Source organism: Cyanistes caeruleus, chromosome 3, assembly GCF_971803275.1.
Source record: "Cyanistes caeruleus chromosome 3, bCyaCae1.hap1.1, whole genome shotgun sequence".
NCBI lineage: Eukaryota > Metazoa > Chordata > Aves > Passeriformes > Paridae > Cyanistes > Cyanistes caeruleus.
The window spans coordinates 39,374,031-39,391,812 of NC_141703.1; the positions used below are offsets into that span (position 1 = coordinate 39,374,031).

The following is a 17,782-nucleotide window of genomic DNA, read 5'->3' on the forward strand; positions in this document are numbered from 1 at the left end:
CTTTTCAGTAAGCAAGGAATGAAGAGACTCCAGTAAAGCAATGAGACAACCTGCAATGTAGGAAAAATAAACAGCATGCAGCTGAAGAGAAAGAGAAGAAAAGCTTTGCCTTATATGACCACTTCTGGAGGAACTGAAAAGCAGTGACATAGTCTGTTCTATCACCATGTTTGTGGTACAGAGCAGGGGAACAACTAAAGATAAACTAAGGTTTGTATTCAGCAGTGTCCCACTGTGCTGGCTCAATACACAGCCAGTGTGTCAACAGACACAAATTACTAGAAAAACAACAAATTTGTCTGAGTGCAATATTTCCTAATATAGTCTTGGCTAATCTGCAGCCTGCAGATTAAGACTGTGGTACAAAATAAATACAAAAAACTCTGCCAATCCGCAACTCTTCCCTGAAGAAAAATGGGAATTACTGTTTGTGTAGTAAATGCTAAGATATATTTCCTCAATTTTTTTCCCTTCAGAATACTCCCTTGGCTTCCTGCAGTGTCTAACTTTGGACTTCCTGAGGCAGATGTCTCATCTTTGCACATGACAGCCCTCAATCAATGTTTTCTTCCATCAGACTGTCTGGTCCCTTTTGGAACTCAAATAAAATGTCTGTGACTGCAGAGTTTTGAAGCAAGAAGCTGCTCAGAATAACTACTCATGGTGTCTGGAGCCATTTTTGTTCACTTGTGACACCTGTTAGTTTCATCTGAAGTCCCTTACTTCTTATACCAGAAATCACTGAACTTGTACCAGAACTGGTGACTCCCTATTTACCCTGCCCACAGCACTTGTGATTTTACAGACCTGCATCAAATCCTCTTCCTTCAAATCATCTTGTCTCTCCTCCTGTGAACAGTCAGATAAAAGCTGTTCACCACTTAATTCAAACTCTAAAGGAAGGAAAGAAGGCAAGTGTAAATAAAGAATGGGAATCCATCTGTTTGAGCTGTGTGGCAGAAGAGAACAGGGTTATCTCTATACACATGAGATCAACAGCTTACTGATCTACTTTTCCTACCATATTAGCATAAAGGTTCTCTAAACTAGGATCTTGCCACATGACTGACAAATTTGGATAACCTTGCTCCAAGGCACTAAATAAGGAAGAACTGGACCTCAACGGGTTGGAAAAATGGACTCACGTGAACCTCATGAAGCTCAGCAAGCCAAATGCAGAACCGAGCTAGAATAACTCCACGTAATAGCGGAGGCTGGTCATGAACTGGTTAGAAAGCAGATTGTCAAAAAAATCTGGGCTCCTGGTGGACAAGTTAAAGAGGAGTTAACAGCGTGACCTCCTAGCCAACATGTATGGGACTGTGTTCAAAAAGAATCTTTCCTCTCCATTTAGTACTTGTGAGATCATGCCTGGAATTCTGTACCAAGTTTTGCTGGGTTTCACAGTACAAGAAAGATACTTGGCATACTGGAACAGGTTCAGCAGACCACTACCAAAATGGGTTGCACTACCAAGAAGGGGCTTGCAGCATATTACCAGAGGAGAGGCAGAGGGGAACTGAGATGGCTCAGAATGAGAGATGTTATTGCTATCTGCAACTGCCTAATGGGGAGTGATACAGAAAAGATGGTAACAGCCAGTAACAGGTGTAAGTTGCACTAGGGAACAATTAAACATTAAGAAGAATTTTTTCATCATGAGGCTAGTCAGACATTAGAAAAGGTTGCACAGAAAGCCTTTTAAATATCTGTCCTTAGAGATACTCCAAACTTGATTTGACACACCCCTGATGAAATAGGTACTTCCAGGGCTGGGCAACATAATCCCCAGTGGCTCCTTTCAACCTGCATTCTTTAATGACTAGCAACTTGGTCCAAGTTAGGCAGGAAAACAACATGAAATTCAATGGCCTTGCAGTAAAACTAGCAAATTACATAACTTTAAAATCTTCTGGTCTTGTCCTCTACTTATGCCCTTATCAAAATGCTGTCATTAGCATCCTCCTAAAATAAAAGAAAGGTCAAGACATGTCATAGATTTCTTTTCACAAAACTGCATTCATTTTTCCTCACTGCAAAAGTATTAATTTCTCTTCTTCCTCTTTTGTTTTCCTCATTTGTGACAGATGTTGTGCAAAGAGCTAAACTAAAAAAAGAAAGTTTTGCACCTGTTGGAAGGCAGCAACATTGTGGTTATCCTATCCCCTCCAGAAAAGTATGCATTGTCTTCTACCATGCAAAAGGAGAGCTGTGTTCCTCCCTCCGATCAGCTAAGCTTAGCAGTTTCATCCTTCCTGTGGCATGTAACTTTCGAGGGAAGTTGTGGTCAGTTTAACTACCAGGCAGCCTCTACTTTAAATATAGAGATGCTGAAGACTGATTATTCTCAACTCACTGGCCTGAAGAAGAGTCATATAGTTTTTTATTGGCAGCTACTGATACTAAGGGACTAAGTACTGGACACCTCAGTATCACAACTCTGAAATATGGAAACTCCATATTTCAGATGAGCAACTCCATCTAGAAGTAACAATGACAGCTCATTGTCCCCAGTGGAACAGGGAGAGATGAAGTTCCCCGGCCAGCTGCATGTGTGAGGCATTTTTGATAAAAAGGGACAGCTGAAGATTCCTCACAAGTTACCAGACTATAAAGACAACTCTGGGTCAATTATTTTTTTTTTTTGTCTTTTAAAAAATCAATACTGTGTATTCTCTATGCCAGCTATTCAAAACAGCCTGAACACCCACTAGAACCTTACTTCATTCACTCAGATGGGGGCAAACCAACTATTTTAAATGTGCAAGGAGGATAATCAAGTCATCTGAAATTACTGACATAATAGAATTACATTGTATTAATTGCATTAAGCAAAGGTCTTTTGCACTTTAACTCCTTTTAAGCCAAAAGCTAGGACAGAAGTTCTAAAACTAACATATTTAGATGCCAACACCAAAACTAATGGCCACAAACACCAGGGATGACTGCAAGACAAGCAGCTCACAACTCCAGGTACAGCCAGGGCACCTCTGCCCCTCCTTGCTGTTCTCCTGCACCATTTCAGCTGTTCAGCTAGCACCCACATCCCAGGCTCTTGGCCATGCCCAAGCACACAGGGAGAGCTGCCCACAGCTGGCAAACCTAGAGGCCAAGCTCATGGCTGAGAGCAACCAGCTGAGGACCACTGCAGATGGAGAGCCCAGGGTCAGGGAAATGCCTCCTCATGTCTGAACTGGTCATACTGCCTCCACAAAAGGTCTCTCTATATTTCCTCCACTGCATGAGGAAAGCTGAACTTGGAAAAATTAATTCCCCTGGCTACAGCCCTGCCTTCCTAATAATGTGGCTGCTGGTGGTGTGGAGGCACTTAACTGTACAGCTCAGTGTCTCTATTTGAGCAATCAAGCACAACTGCTATCACAACCCCCTTGGAGCACTTGCTGTGGTACAGCTTGCAAATTCCTGCTGAACTTCAGTGATTATCGATCAGATTTTGTAAGATTTTTGGAATAGACATTAATAAAGAGTACCATAACGTACTTTAACTACAGATGAAGTCTCATTTTCAAATGGTCCAGATAAGGTCTTCACAATACGAAGAAAAAGGGAAAAAAAAATTCTCAGAAATCTGATTCTGATGCTCTTTCACAAAGTGCCACTTTCTAGTCCCAAACAAAAACAGGAAACAAGCGTGCCTCACTGGCCGCAGACCCACATGTAGAAAAAGGTTTTGCTACCCTCTTTTCAGAGGTTACTCAACTTTGTAAACATGTCAAGAAAAGGTCTAAGCGACTAAGAACCATGACCTACACTCCATTTCATCTGATGATACAACACAACTGCTCACAGCAGGATTTCTTCATCCACACAATGCTTATAGCACTGGCCTGGGAATAATGTCAGGGTGTACCAGCAAGACACACCAAGAACTGCAGAGCACCTCAGAACTCTAAAGAAAATTTTCTTTTAGTTAAGTGAAGAAGAGCAGTATTTCTTCAATTGGTAAGAAAACATAAAATCAGCTGTATATTGAACCAAAATGTTGGCAGTTGCAGAAATAACCTTATAAATAATAATTTACCTACTGTAGGAGACAGCAGTGGACAACTGTTTTGTGAAGAGGCAGTGACCCACATAACTACTAGCTGAGGTGCAGGCCTCTGCACCATGCATGCTACATGATCTCTACTTAAGATACACCTAATCTACAGTGTAATTAATCACTATATGCACAGTAAATACATAGTAGTCAATGCACATTTAAAATTAAGTATGTGTATAATATAATGTCTCATTCATATGAATTATTATATGCAACAGTTTTGTAACTGCAGATTTATTAGTAAGAGTGTATATTGCTCAAGGGGATCTTGAAAGCTATGTCCTTACTCCCTGCTGGCTTCTGTCAGCAACTGATCAATCTTTACTGTGAGAAGACCCTGGGTGAATACAAGTGATGTCAGAGCTGGTGAACCTCACCACAGATGGGATCTGCACCTGACCCGAGGTCCAGCTGTAACATCTCATCGTTCCCAGCATTGGAAAAGATGTAGAATTTCATAACTTGCTCTCAGCTTTTCTAGGCTATTAATGAAGTTATCTGCCTTGCAAGTGTTTGCGCCTTTCTTACAGGGATCCAGTCCTTTCCTTGGTGCAAAAGACCTCCTCAGTATTTTATTTATCATCTTTCCAACTGTGAACACCAGAAGGATAAGGGATGAGATGTAACTCTTTTTCTCCAAGAAGTATTCTACCAAATTAAAAAGACCAAAGCCACTAAGTTAAAAAACTTAAATTAAGTTTTGTTATGAGCAAAATGAAAAAACAAACTAATGATAATGCTTTGTAGGGAATAAAAAATGAATAAAAACGTAAACAAATTACTAGTCATGGAAAACCAAACAGTGAGTGATCTTAAAATCTGTAAAAGAGAATCAAGCAGAGCTCTCTCTGAGAAAAACTCTAATCAAGCAGTGGTTGCAAGAAAACAAGGAATTATAATACGAATTTGAAAAAATTTCCACTTTTTATGGTGTAGGGATGGTAAAAAACACACAAAAATGAAACCACAAATTAATGCTTTGTGACCTGGGGAAAAAGATGGCTAAAATTTTTAGCAATTCCTGTGCTTCACACATAAGAGCTTAAATATTGGTGTCAAAAATTCACAAACACCTCAGAGGCTAAATAAACTTATTTTTTATTTGTTCAAAACAAACTGGTGAAAAAAAACAGTCCCTAAATATAAAAAATTAGATTTGACTACTCTTACCTGTGCTTCCCAAAAAACTCCCATTTGCTGGTCTTTGGTAACAACACCAAGCAAATGAAATATTGTGAGCAACATCACAATTTGCTCTACCCACTTGGTTTCAGTTTTAAGCTTTTAATAATTTTCAATAAGAAAAGATTGACAGCAGAGTGGTTAAAATTCTCATAAAATTGATGTTTTCCACTCATAATATACACCTCCCTCTTACAAAAACTTTATGGAGAAACAATTTCTGACTAAAATTTCAGGGGTTTTTTTAAGTATATTATTGAAAAAAAATCCACCAATGTTTGCTTTTATTTTTAAAAGTTTTGTTGAAATCCAAAAGATGGCAATTTATTTTTTCCCTTCTTTCAATTTTTTTTTTTAAATTAAGTTCACAATGTTGGGACATTGTGCAACTCAGGGTAGCAGCATTTTTCCACTCTGGCCGACTCAAACCCAAACTTTTCTGTTTGCTCACACATAACAAGAAAAAATTGAAACTGCCACACCAAAGCATATTTCTAATCTGCTAACCTGATTTTAACAGACAAATACTAAATCACTCAGAGAGATGCAATATCTCATCATAATATGCCTATTGTGGAGTTTCTTCATAACAACTACTGTTTCTAATAGCTCTTGTTTAAAATTACTCACTGCAGAAATCCAATTACAGCCAATTCATCTTCGAAGAGAGTTAAGACAGCTGGCATTATTTAGCCAGGTTGGCAGAGACACATGTAATGTTTACCTCCATGAACTGCTTACAGAGTACTGGGCACAGAGATTAATCCTTCTGAAGGGGAGACCAGTTTCCAATCAGAATAATTAGTTCTCAGATACCTAAGCATGCTTGGTACTTTCCACTTAAATGGTAAAAGTGTGAAAGTGATAAGCCGGCAATTACTAATGCCACTCAACACACTAAATTTTAAAAGCACAACTCATTTTCAGGGGAGCCCTTCAAAGATATGCCATCTTGCTTCCAGACCTATTCAATCATTGGTAAATTTTTCTGACTTTTTGTCAGATCACCCCCCATTGTCTTCATCCTCTAAATACTGTTACTGAACATGAATGTGCCTATCTGAGAGGTGCAATAGCAGATAGACTCCACATCCCAACTGCAAGGCAGAGGTAAGTATCCTAATTAATGTGAAAATGGAGCATTGCCACATTTCAAGATCACCCTCAAAATCTTCAGCAAATCTTGACACCACTTGAAAAAAAATCTGATATCTTGAATGGCACAAGTTTGTACAGGGCAGAGCTTTTAGGTGATGACTCCTCTTACACTTACTAAAATCAGGAACTCCAGGTTATGGTCTTCTACCCCCTCTACCCTCATCCTATGTAAGGGGTTACCGACTCTGCAGCAATGCATACCTTAACCTCAGGCACCCGAAGCTGGGCTGATGCAATCAGCTGTGAATCTTGTGGTACAGAGCAATGGAAAGAGAAAGTCCCGTCCTACCTTCCAGCTACATGTTTCCATCACTTTCCTTGCTCTGGTGTTGATATGCATCAACCCCAGAAGTGAGCAAGTTTAAAAATTTAAGCTGGGAACTGATCCCTGAAAAAACGTAAGTGTATATATGTTTTATTTTCAAACATTATCTCCTGATAACCACTGCCTGTGGAAGAAGTCAGATGACTTGTGCTGCAAGTGGTAGATAGGAAAGTACAGCTGAGAGCCAACTGGTTGCTCTGTAAGCAGCAGCCTACACTTGAACCAGCTAAGCCTTGCTACAAAACTGCATCTTCAGCAGGTAAAACCAAGACACGTGCTTGTTCTTGCTGCCTCCTGTGCAAGGCATTGCGCAGAGGAGTGGAGAACACGGCTGGGAGCCACAGTTATGGTTTCAATGAGTACCACTCCTTCCATCAGTTGAACGTGAGTCAGAACCCTCTGTCCAGGTGCCTCAGACTCCCTTACACTGACCAATTGTCACTTTCCATTTGATATGGGTATGTTTTATCTACCATTGTTCTGTCTCTTCTGCCTCACATGTTAAGATCTTCCTATTTCCCTCAAGAGTCTAAATAAGTTCAGTCTTATTTTCTGATCCTGTCCCCCTACTTTTTCAGCTCTTTTCACAATCACTCCTATATTAAGCAGAAATTACTTTAAATGAGTCCCTGCAATAAATATTTGGTGCATGACTTATTATTTTTTTTTGGATGGGATAAATCAGTCACAGTCTGGAAGTTCATTACTTAAGCATTTAAGGACAAAGACATTTTGACTTAATGCCAAAAAGGTGGACTCCTGACTGTCTACTCCCCTTGTTGGTTGAACATAGTGTGGAAGGAGTGAAACACACCCTATATTTGCTTATCTCAAATTTCTGACACACAGAAAGGAGTAGATGTAGAAGTAGATGTGAAGATTGAGATATGCATACAGATAGTACATCCCTGTCTCCAATTATAAGCAAGAAGTCCTTTTTTTCCTTTGAATGATTATTTGCAGGAACATGCATTAGGATTACTGCGAACGCTCACCTCTTTTAGCCACAGCCCAAAAAAAAAGTTATTTGAAGAAGGAATATAGTGATTCCACCGTGGGGCCCCAGCCTTGTGTTTGCCCCGAGCTCCCTTGTCTCCTCACAGTCTGCTGTTTACTGCAACAGTCTGTAGAAAGACAGTTACTGCACTGAAGAAGCAAGAAACACTCCTGAACGACCTTTAGAAATATAAAAAGAAAAAAGTGCTTGATGTCCAGGAGATACAGAAAGGCCCCAATTCTAAAAAAAGAAGGGTTTAAATGAAACATCAGCAGGCTGATTTTCTGACAAGTAGTACAGGAATGTGGGATGAATTGAGGAGACTCTTAAACAAGAAAAGAGGAAGGGCACAGGATGTTCTACTGTTTCAGCCACACAGGCTTCCAACTTCTTTCAAACTTGTGGCAGAGCACACAATGACCAAAACACTATCAAAAGGTGAAAAAAGCTAGTGACCACAGGCTCAAAGAGCTGTAGTGTGAGGAAAGACTGCATCAAACAAATATCTCACAAAGAAAAAGGATCATTAAGTGAAGGCAAAGCAAACAAAATCACCTCTCATGAAGCCCTTGCTAAAACCCCTGGTGACAAAAAATAGAAAAGTTCTCCACAGAAAAACACAGAGATTACTGTTGAGAATCCCCTTATGGAACTGCTTTTATTTTCTTAAGCACACAAGACACAGAAATAAAAAGAACTGAACAAAAGTTTTAAAATTGAGAAACTTATTTTGTCTCATACCAATGAGAAATCAGCTCATTAACTAGGGGACTAAGTGCTTCCCCTTGACCGTTTCTCATTGAAGAATTTAGTGGACATGCTTTACCAAGCCCAAAAGCTATCCCCAGGCCAGAAAAAAATGACAAAAAGCAAAGTAGATGTGGTGTGACTGCATTGTTAGCTGAGACAGTCCTGAACAAAAGCTCCCTCTCAGATGGAATGCTGTCATCACAACTAACTCATCTACATCCTGACCAACCTCTCTGTATTGTCAGAAATCTGGAGAAGGTGTTTGTATGGATGACTGGTTCCAGAACAGAGGAAAACATTTTTAAAACAACTCTGAGAAAGTGTCTCAGATTTCCTGCTCATGCCACATCCAACTTAATCCCACTCAATAATTTATAGTACATAAAGTTAGTTCCACCAAATGACCGATATCCCTAACCCAAGCAGAGGGTGATGCATCACCCTTCACGCCTATGTAATACACCATGGTACTGTCAGCTTTGAGTAAGCAGAACCTGGATGGACAAAGGGACCACACAGCCCAAAGATGCTGCATAACTGATATACAGACAGGAAAAGTAAAGATACAAGGCTGCTGTTCCTTGAAATATGTCAGAGGAGGTTCCTGATTTAGGTCATGGAAATCTGGGACTACATACCTGGTAACAATGACAAGAGGCTATAATCCCATGGGCACTGGTTTTACCCCCACTGTACACTCTGTCTCCCAAGCTATGCCCATGTACAAGGCAAGCAATGAGCAAAGCACCATGTATGGACACACTGCCAAGGGGCTCACTGAAGGTACTCACATCCAGATGGACCCCAGCCTGAGTGAAGTGCCTGCCCTCCAGGCCTGGACAGGGATAGCTTGGAAGCAAACTCATACTTCTATGGGAGACAGCCAAGCCTTTTATAATCTTTCTGTAATTTATAATCTAATCTAAAGAGAGCTGTCTAGCAGATCTTAGGGATCTTGACACTTGCTCTGGTAAAGTGCCATTTGTGAGGCACTCTACTGAATCAAGAAGAGCGGACAACTTCATTTAAGATAAGCACCTACTTCAAGAGGCCCTTCAGACACATATAACCTCAAAAGTGGAACCTTATACTGAGAATAATCCAACTTGTACTGAAGATTAGCTTTTAACTCTGAATCTAATATATATATATTTACTTTCCTTGCCTTAGAGAAAACACATTTGATAAGCAGTGATCCAAGACCCTGGCATGTTACACACCTGAATTTCAAGGGTTATGATTTCACTGACTTGCTTTTCAACGTTATTAGTTTCATAACTGTTCTTACTTCACCTGAGAAATATTTTCAAAATGTGCAGATGCCACCTGAACTTACGGCTCCCATAACTTCACCTGTTTAATATTTGTGGAGTAAAGGAAGTGCAGAGAAGCACCTGGGTAGAATCAGTCCTCCAGAATCTTTTGTGTGGACAAGTCTGGCTACATGACAACTGCCTGTGCTGGGGAGGGAGAGGGGGGCACCACACATGAATGAGAGCTGTGGCCTTTCCTACCATCTCCTGATATCTGATCCTCCACTGCACTATGAGCTCCAACATTTCAGCAAAGAAACTGCTTCTCTCCACCCTACTGATCTCACAAATGGCCCAGATCACCCAGTCCACACCTCAGTATGTGATGGGATGAAGAGGATCTTCACTCCCAGCTCCCATCTTATACAAGCATTAAATGATCTTCTCAGGATCTATATTTAGCATAATGCTTGGCCCAAGTGGAGCCAAAGGATGGCAATTAATGTCAACCTACGTGGCAAAACACACAAGCTATTTTTGCCTCATTTATTATGACCTATTTTCATGGCAGAGACAGTAAGTTGGAGCTAAATACAGAATGTGACTCATATATCCCCTATTCTAGATTTTAAGTGTAATTCTGTAGAACAGTTGAGTTACTGGCTATTCCTCAGCCCTCTTCTACAGTAAATATTATTGGTAAATGATGTGCTATTTTTTGGCCAAGCCATTTTTTAAACTACTTTTGTATTCTCGGTAAAAAAATCAAATTTCTTCTAACCACATTATGGTGACGATATTGTAACAGACATCATAACATATCCTCAAAGGCTGGAGACAAGTAAAGGGAGGTTTTAATATTTATCTTATTCACACAGTTTGGCTTACTTCACAATACTTGAACATTAAAATGCTTCCCACCATTTTAGGGCTTTTTGGTCAGGAGACCATTCACACCTCCTTGTGATTCATGGCTGTAGTTCGACTTTTCCAATGAGTAAGTATTTTAAGGCACAAACTGCTGGCAGGAAACTCTTTAGCTTGCTCATGATAAAACAAAAACGAAATAGAAAAGCTTTAGCAGAGAAGTGATTTTTTCAAAACAAACTTCCCTATTAAGACCACCATATAACCCTCTTTCTCAACTACAGACCAAGGTATTTGAAGCAAAGTGATGACTAAACAAAAGGAGAGTATTCACTAAGCATAAAATAAAAACAAAGAGGAAATTTTAAAATATTTTTAAAAGAAAGCCTTCAGCTCATTTGACTCTGAAAAATAAACATTTTTATTTCTAAATTCTTTAGTGAAACAACTGCAGTACTTTTTTTCCTAATTGTACACGCTGTCTTCTGTTTCACGCACATTTGTTTTTTAAAGTTTCAGTCATATAACTGTATCTTCTCAAATACCACTGAACTTACTGAATCAATTTCTGTTCATTACTTTTGTAAATCAAGGGGGTTTCTTTAAAGCATCAGTCACTGCAAGACCTCCTTTGTGAAGTTACTTCATTACCTTCCTCATCTGTCCTAGGAAAGCAATCATACCACCACTCTATTTTGCAAAAGGCTACAACAGGCAGAGTATCTTCTCGCACTAACGATGTCTCCAGCCACCCTGAAGAAACATTCATTCATTTTTCTTCCTTCATCCTCCATTGCAATCAAATAATTAACTGCCCTACAAATACAAGGCAGGGGAAGAGATACACAGAATATCACTGGAATGAAAGTAGTTCATTCTGTGATGAAGGAGGACATCATTTATATTAAAGGATATCAGATGTTTAAAACAAAAATGTAGCAATCTATGCTCGCAGCAGAACTTCTACAGATAAGAGACAACTTATGTTCCTAGGATGCAATGACTCCTTTAAGCTTGTTTCCCTTCAGATCAATGACAGAGGGCACTGCAGTGAGCCAATTTGCAAACAATAGTTGAAATGATAACTTACACAGAATTGTTTGGCACAGACATCTACAATTAGATGCAGGATTTCCTTTTAAATTCCAAAGGGACTTCCACATCCCTGTCTTTCTTTACTATGGCTTAACATGAGGAACAAACAAGGTGTTCCTAACTCCGGAAAGAGGAAGAGAAGAGGGGGGGGAAAACCCCAAGCTGCCAGTAAAGACAGAAAGAAAATTTGATCATGCTCATGTGGACTGAAAATAACAAGGGTCAACTCTTAAGCTAAAAAAGAGGCCCCTATTCCCACATAGGAAAGAAGGTGTTGTTTATTTTCATTAAATAATTTAATCACAAAACTTTCAAAACATTCCTTCTGAAAAATGGAATGCTGTGCAAAGAAAGTCATTGCTATTGTATCTTACTCTGATAAAGACGTATCAGACAAATAACAAAATCACCAAGAGAGAAGCTTAAGAAACACAGAGTTGCTTAATTTCTGTTATTAATTTTTTATCCCTGTGCTATACGACAAAGCCAAAAGAAGAACGGTAAATGTTGTTTCCAGTCTTTCTTCTCTTCCTCCACTAGGTGTCTTCTAATTCTCCACTTTTTCAGGGTAAATTCAGACTAAGCACAGTAAGAAAGTCTTCGCTTACAACTCATTCTCAGAGCTGTATCTTAATGTACACAAACAGAAATGCAAAGGGAAGACCTGTATGAAATATAACTATTTGAACAATAACAGAATTTGCAGTTACTCACCTAAGGGAACAATCACAGCTTCCATGTCATGTGGTATGTCCCTTCCATAGGAGAGACAAAGTGGCTTTCACTCTTTATAATCAGTTTTCCTGAAAAACTGGCTAAGTAGTGCAGGTATATAAAGAAATGAACCCATCAGTCATTTCTGCCGTTCCAAAGGTAAGTTGCTATGCTTGCTACAGATCCACAGATGGCAGCATTGATGCAGTAATTAGTCCTCACCACAGCAGAGGTCAAAACCATTTCACCCAGCTGCTTCTTAGTTGAGGCTAAGCCCCATTGCCCACAATCAGAGATCTTACCACCAGTCAGTACAAGCACTGGGCCAGGAACTGTCAGGCAGTAAAGAGAAGCCAGATGCAGGATAACAAGACACTGTCAATCATTTGCTCAATAACTGTGACAGGTTAGGCCCCATTACCTTGGAATAAACTACATCATCTAGACAGTAATGAGCACTTTGAACCATGGGCTGCTGGTACAGCTCTTACGGTTAACTCCATATACTGCCAAATTTGAAAGAAGGAATAGAGATGTCCAACATTCTGCTACTTTTACTGCCCTTTCTCCTCTCACTGCTCCTTGTTCCAAACAAGCTTTGCACTCCCTCTCATTTCTGCTATTTGGGTGATATGAATTTGGCAGCCCAAATCATCACATAGCACATGGCTCAGTTACAAGCAAATGAAGGCAATGTCCCAGATGTTCTAAGACTAAAATAAAAAAGCACTAACAGGCAGTACGATTTGGAGGCAAAGATGAAAGTGGTAGAGAATACGGAATACACAAGTCCCTGTTCAGTTTCACTGCTCCATCCTATCTTAAAGCCACCTTTACCAACACAATGTCTACATAAGGAAAACAGCTGACTATTGAACTTCAGATTTATGCCCTGACTTACTCTTCTAGGCTCTTGTCATGATAAAACTCAGGATTTTCAGCTCCTTCCCTTTAATGTGCGTACATGCATGTGTGTGTGTGTGTGTGTGTATGTGTGTGTAAAATAGATATAATTTTTGTAGTTGGTTGGGAAATACAGAGTCCTCTAACTGGACCCAACTCCACACCTGAGAAGACAATGACTTTGAAATCACCTGCTTGCAGCCAGCTCTGCTGTCCACTGTAGCCAGCTTAGAGCACAAGCTGACCTTGTCCTGGTGTTCTGGTGTCCTGAGCACACTCACACTCAGCTGCTCTTCCATTTCCCTCCAAGGACAATGCTGAGCCTACACACCAAGCAAACCTGCCCAGCAGAGCTCCTAAGCAACCAGATTCACTGATGTGCAGCAGGCACTGGGCTGCTTTGTCCTGGTCTGGATTATGCCAGCCCCTTTATCATCCTGATGCTCCCTCTTGAGTCACCTCAACTCCAGCACAGCAAACTAAGCTTCACAACCCCAAGACAGTGCTGCTTGTTCATCTGTGCCAGGGACAGGTGGCACAGGCAGAACAGCATTAGAAGACTGTCACTTCCACAAAGCAAGCTACCCACCAGGGCTGGGCAACACACTGTAAGGCACCCTAGAATCTGAAGTCCTTATTCCAATTCACACAGCTCACTCTCACTTCAGGAACTTTAGATTAAACCCTTCACTGGTCTGCTAAAGCCTGTGTAGAAATTTTTAATTGTTTAATTTCTGATAACATATACTTGGGCTAGTTACTGACAGAGCTTGTACAAACTCCTGAACTCTGGAGGAGTCAGAACCACTCTCCCTACCCCTGCACTTGACTTCATCAAAGGAATCTGAGTACAGCTCCAAATAAAGACATTTCTTTTGAAACACTAACACTATTCCTGGGAGGCATATCAAGTTTCAGAACAATACTTCTTATGTACCTGAGACCTTTAAGAGCAGTTTAATAGTAAAAACATCACATACCACATACTTAGTAAGGAAAGAGCATTGGAAAAAAACTCTCCTAGACACTTCCAAACTGAAACAACTAACTAGTTCATGACAATGCAGATTTAAAAAAAAAGAAAATAAAAAAGTTAAGCATTCATGCAGGTTTTTAAAAACTATGAAATATCTTTCATGAGAAATGTGTACTTTTTGAATTAAAAATGCTGCTTCCCAACAAAACAGAACACAGGAAGGCAGAGCAGACCCAACAGTTTAAGAAATTTGCCAAAGGCAAAGGGTTCATCAACAAGCATGGAGCTGTGTTAGTATTTGCCATGAGCTAATATGAGACTATGGACACTCTGAGATTGCTGGTGTATAAAAGACCACTGTCTCTAGTCTCCTACCCCACTGTCATAGACATGTCAGATATGCAACTTTCATTTTAATTTAGGTTTGAAGTATTGTTTCCCTCAAAGGCTGACAGCGATAAACAGATGAACTACAGGCCAGATGCACTATATATTTTTAAGCTATTTAGTGACACAGGGTGTGTCCTGGCTGTATTAGAGATTGTATGAGGGTGGGGTAAGGGAGAAGAGGTAGTAAAAATACCTAAATGAACCCAGGAGAAACACAGAATGTTGATTTTGTTTTTTAAAGGGAAAAAAACAAGAGCTCCTTCCTCAAACCATACCATGTACTAGCAAAACAGGGAAGAGAAAGCAAAATCTGACAGTAAATAAGACGTCAGGTACAGCTAACTAGGCTGCAGCTCTCTTAAGCTGCTCCCTTTTCCATTCCTTCAGCTCTGCTGCACACTGCATTTATACCCCCTCAGCCAGATGAGTAGGAAGGGAGGGACAGCTATGCCATGACACAGACTCTGAGTAACACACATGGCTAAACTGGAAACAACTGCAATACCTTGGTGCATTCAGTGCCATGACAACTTTTAACCAGCAGTTTATTCTTAAGTATTCACTATGGTGAACACAGTGTGGGAATAAAAAATGAAGCCAGTTTTCATCACGGTTGAGAACAGTAACCCAAAACTGCATGTGAACTCACCCACAACAGCAAGCCAGTAAGTTAACAAACTGACATGGGAGAGTTACTTCCTGCACCACTGGTGCACTGAACCATGCAAGAAACCTCAGTTCTTTCTTTTCAACAGATCCAGCAGGTGGAAAGTTTGAAAGGAGAAGAAGAACACGAGCTCAAGCCAGGTCCCTACCAAACTGAGGCAGAGGGAAATCCTGTCCCACTGTGTGCAGAACTTCTCCATATCAGCTGGACAAAGCTTACATTACACAGTAAGTGAAAAGGTAAAATAGACTTTTCTGCAGCATGACTAAACCCATGAAAGACCCAGCAATACATTAATTCTGCAAAAGCAACATAATGAAGACAATTTCTTCAGTGCTGCACTTCGAGGTTGTTGCAAGTGACCAAATTCATTTCTTCTGAGGCTTACTGCCAGTTAGTGAAGGCACCGTAACAGACCACATGCCCTCTGCCTTATCCTCAGACAGGAAGTACATTGGCTTAGCTTTTAACTACTTAAAGCCACCTTTAGCACAACATAATGCAACGAAAATTACCTTGTCTATTGCTCAAACTTCAGAATAACAAAAGAAGACCCTGGATGGAACTGCGCATTTAATTTAGTAGAAGCTGGAGCAGAGGAAGTACTCATCCATCTGAAGGTAACCAATGCAAGACACTCACTTCCAGCTGATAAAACAGCAAAGGAAATAAAAATAGAGCCAGGTGCTTCCTACAGCAGAAACCAAAGTAATAGGAGAATGCAGCACTGCAGAGCAGCCCAATGCCTCTGGCAAACCACAAGCAGTGCTACTTTTGACTTGGGTGTTCACCTCCAAATGCTTATCACCCTGCAGCTACAGCCAGCTGAGCAGCTAGAGAAACAGTATGCAACTGCTGGTACTGCAAACACCTCTTTTCAGCCTACTGCTGCCAAACAGAAGTACCCCTCCATGCCTTGGGGGAAGGCCTGTCAGCCTACAAGCAGCAGAGGCAGCCTTGCTGCTTCTTCTCCACCAGAAAGGCTGTGAAAAGTCTGAGTGAAAGCAGAACACAGACTGACATGCTGCAGCAAACCAGATGGATGGCTAAGATGCCAGAAAACTCAACTGGGCTGCTGTTAGCCACCTGTGTCAACTGTGGGATTTGATTCCAGCTGCTCTCACAAGGCGTGACCTCCCATGCAGGGTCAGAACATCAGCCAACCTCCAGACACAATGAGGCAGATACAAGAGGTACACTTCCCACCCTCCCTCAAGAAGACAACAAGCCAAGGGACAACTCACAGCATATAAGTTCTCTGATCCCAAACTCAACACCTGCCTGCTTTCCATTAAACCCAGAATCACTTTTATACTTCCTCTTTTGCTAAGCGAAGCACTGCCTGTCCACTTGCCTGTTTTGGCATATTCACAGTGCAGTTCAGCTTGGAAGGTACATCCACACTTCTGTATTTTTTTCCCTAAAATAAAGTACTCTTGCTTAGGAGAGTTCAAAAGTCCAGTTCTTCTCTTCCAGAAGATACACATATGACACTGAATTTCACCGATTTTTCACTTAACAGTTGAAAACAGTGCTTTGTTCTGCTGAAGCATGCTCTGGAGTTGCTCTACTAATGATAAAGCCACTAAAGAGTTTTCAGCACTGGTTAGTCCTGTTAAGATACTCCTTAGTCCTAAAACATTAACCACTTTTCAATAGATTTATATTTCACTAGGGTGATCTGGATAGGATTTGCAGCTCACTGCACTTAAAAGGCCTTTGGAATGATCACAAAAAAAACAAGTTTTATATTAGTTCACCTAAACAGGAAAAAACTGAGTACTTAAAGGTAATCTATACACAAAATATCATATCCAGGTCCCTCCCTCTAATTATTTTAACCATCACACTGACCTATGTAGACATCTACATGCTAACACAAACCCATTTAGCTGAGATAAATTACATGACTCCAGTAGAGAGGGGATTCCTTTCCCAGAAGTTACCCTGAGCACTAAGTGAGGATCACCTACCTACATTCCTTTTACAGTCAGTGAAGAAAGATGTTCCCACAAACAAACCTGATTCTGGCTATTTCTGAACTGCAGGACTTTGTTGCTTATGGCACCAAGTGAACATCCTGGCAAATTCTTGATGACATGTCAGGTGGAGACCAAAACATTATTGCTCTTCTACTCAACACAGAGTTCTCTGCTACCACCTCCCAAAGACAGCCAGAGACCTGAAGCAACAAGCACTCTACAGAGAATATGGAATGAGCTCCTTCTCTGAATGGCTTTTCTAAAGGGTAAATCTTTTTTCCAAGTTGACAAAGAGGAAACATAGGAAGTTAGTCTTCTTTACCTATAATCCTTTGTGAATACTCCCATCCCACCTAAGATGTCTGTTGCAGTGACACAGCTGAGAGATTTTACTCCATCTTTGCACAGACTAAAACCTCTTTTCATACAGCATTTTTTGGCAAATTTCTCTAATAAGCAC

The 17,782-nt window shown here is 40.5% G+C and overlaps 1 protein-coding gene across 3 annotated transcripts in view; it reads right to left on the reverse strand.

The window, feature by feature from the left end:
• Positions 1-17,782, reverse strand: part of UBAC2 (UBA domain containing 2) — an 87,643-nt gene that overhangs the window by 51,275 nt on the left and 18,586 nt on the right. The gene's annotated exons all lie outside the window — the stretch shown is intronic.